The sequence below is a fragment of the Triticum dicoccoides genome, chromosome 3A (genome assembly GCF_002162155.2).
Source record: "Triticum dicoccoides isolate Atlit2015 ecotype Zavitan chromosome 3A, WEW_v2.0, whole genome shotgun sequence".
Classification (NCBI taxonomy): Eukaryota; Viridiplantae; Streptophyta; class Magnoliopsida; order Poales; family Poaceae; genus Triticum; species Triticum dicoccoides.
Genome location: NC_041384.1, coordinates 502,186,110 through 502,189,140, shown reverse-complemented (window position 1 = coordinate 502,189,140; position 3,031 = coordinate 502,186,110).

The following is a 3,031-nucleotide window of genomic DNA, read 5'->3' as shown; positions in this document are numbered from 1 at the left end:
TGGCAGACATTCCTTTGAGAGATACAGTGCCACTGGAGGCAATTTAGTTGGAGAATGATCTGACTTATGAGGAGAAGCCTATTATGATTCTTGAGACTATAGAGAGGATCACTCGCACCAAGATCATCAAGTTCTGCAAGGTTCAGTGGAGTCACCACACCGAGGAGGAAGCCTCTTGGGAACGAGAGGAAGATCTTAGACAGGACCATGCACACCTTTTTGCTGGCCAACCCGAATCTCGAGGACGAGATTCATCTTAAGGGGGGTAGGTTTGTACCATCCCAATTTTTATTAAATTTGGATGTTAATAGAATCATTCAATGCATATCATATTTCTTCCCATTTTGGAGTTTTTAAAATATTCAAATAATATTTTTCCACTCGAGAAAAACAAATGAGAGGGGATAAGATGACTTCCTCAAAATATAAAAGAGTGGGAAATTTTATTTTGAATATTATTTGAAGTTTTGCAGTTTATTGGTATTTTTTTTATTTGCAAAAAGTGCATTAATTGCATTAGGAAAATATTTTCAAAATTATCTCTGATGTAGTTAAAGTTCATTAGGCTCTAAATATTGTATAGTTATTTTAGAAATTATTGTGGTGTTTTTGCAAATTAGTTTGAATTCATTTAGGGCCACTTTAGTCTTCGGTTTTTTAAAAAAAAACACACATGCACTCACCCGCCTGGACCGAAATTGGGTTCGGCCCAGGAGTGCCCTGACCAGCCCAGCTGGCCATTTGGCCCAAGGCCAGCGCCCCAGCGCTCGACGCCTCCGCGTCGGTCGACCGCCCCGCATGCGCCCAGCCTCGCCTCCTCTCGCTGCCGCTACCAGGCAGGCCCCGCTCGTCAGCTCGTCCCCAACCTCCCACAGCCCGCGGGATAAACATCCTCGCCGTGCCCCCACAACCGCCGCTCGGCTCCCTCGCGGATGAGGCTTATCTGCAGCCCCGTAGCGCTCCTAGCTGCGCCTATATAAAGGCCAGGACCCCCTCTTCCAACCTCGCCGTCCCGCTTCTTCCCACACCGCCTGTACCGCTCGGTGCCGCCGTTCGCATCTCGCCGGAGCCGCGCCACTTCATCGTCCATTTCGACGTCTGTGGCACCCCCTAGCTCTCATTCCTTTGTCAATTGGTTTCCCGCAACAACGCGCATCCGTTTGACACATTTTTTGCCCCTAGGTACCGTTGGAGCCACCGCACCGTCGACGCCGGAGTCGCCGGAGCACCGAGCCCCGCCGTCTTCGCCTCGCCCCGTCCCGATGCTGCCGACGAACGCCGACACCACCTTCGTGATGCCCTCGACTCACCGCACCTCCCCGTCGACGAGGACCACCACAGTCGCCGCCCCCTCCGTCACCGACGCTGCGCTGCCGTCTTCATCTTCGCCAGCCACCACCACCACCCACTGTGAGCCACCACCCCACCCTCGCCCGTTTGATCTACCATGGATGGCCCAGATTAGATTAGGTTCGTTTTTTTATTTAATTTTGCGAAGAGGTACGCGGTTAACCACGGTTCCCTTAGACCGTGCGGTTTTATTTAAACCGAACGTCGGTTTTTCTTTAGTTAGCCGCCGCCGTTGTTTTTCTTATTTAGCGGCCGTTCGCCGTATAGCCTCAGCAGCGGACGCTGCTCAGCCACCCGCAATCCGCCACGTGGCCAGGGACTTGTTTGTGATAGTTTTCTTCTCTATTTAGTCCATGTAATTAGCAGATTAGTCCCTGAACTTTGAGTAGCCACAACTTTTTAACCGTAGATCCAAACTCGATGAAACCAACGGCAAATTCTTCTTCATGTTTAGATCTATCCAGTGGTATCCCATTTGCAAACTTTTGTGAGATTTAAATTTGAATTTATTCAGATTCGAATTCAAACTTCAAATGGCCATATCTCCCAAACCGAAGCTCCGATTAAGTTGTTTCTTTTGCACTTTGTCACCGTAGCCAAACCCTATCACCTGGACCTTTGTCACAATAATTTTCACACACTAGAATCTGTCTATTAATATTTTTACTAGTATGCATAGTATGCACTATAGTTCACATCACTTTTTGAACCATAGGCTTATGTTGTTTTCTATTTAGAATATTTTTGTGGTAGCCTAGTGTGTTGTATGTTCATTTGGTTTTTCCGAGATTTCTTGCTTCGCATGTTCTTCTTGGTTTTTTGAAATGTTTGCTTATGTTTGTTTATCTTCTTTGCGATAGATTGCCCGGAGTGCGAAGCAGAATATTATCAGTCTTTAGAATTCAACTAGCAGTACCAAGGCAAGTTGCATCTTGATCATGTTTCATTACCTATGTTTTTATTATGCACTTAGTTCTTTGCGGTGGGACTGCATGGTAGGAATTGATGCCGCATAACTATGCTTTTCAACCAGTAGTTCATTGAGGTAGGTCTGAACCATATAACATTGTCGTCATCGTTTTACATTATGTTGCTTCGCTAAGTAGACGCGGATTGGGGAGTGATCATTGTAAAGTTTGAGTGACATTGTAGTAACTAGGACCTAAGATAATTAATGAACTACCTGGGCGAAAACTTGTTGGAATGGTGGCGAAGTACAGTCACTACAAAAAAACATCCGTGACATTTTGGGCCGAACGAATTTTTTTCCTGTCATACATATGACACTTCTATGACGATAATTGTGACAAAACCCGGTATCATCATAGATGTGTTGGGCTCCTACTTCTATGACAAAAAATCATGACAGAAAATGGGCTTTTCGTCCTGGGCGGGCCGGAGACGCAGCTGCATGACATTCTTTGGGCTGTCCATGACAGAAAAAAACGTGGTAGAAGCGAGGGCGAGGAAAATTTCGGGGAGTTCCTGGTTACGGTGGGAGGTCGGGGGCCGAGCGATGCGTGTTTCTCTCGTACACGTACGCGCGTGTGTGCGAGGCGTTGGCTCTAACTGAACCCAAGCGAGGCATTGGGATCTAACTGAACCCGAGCGATTGCACTGCAGGCTACGCGTTACTGAACCCGAGCGATCGATCGATGGCTGTTAACTGAACCCGATCGAG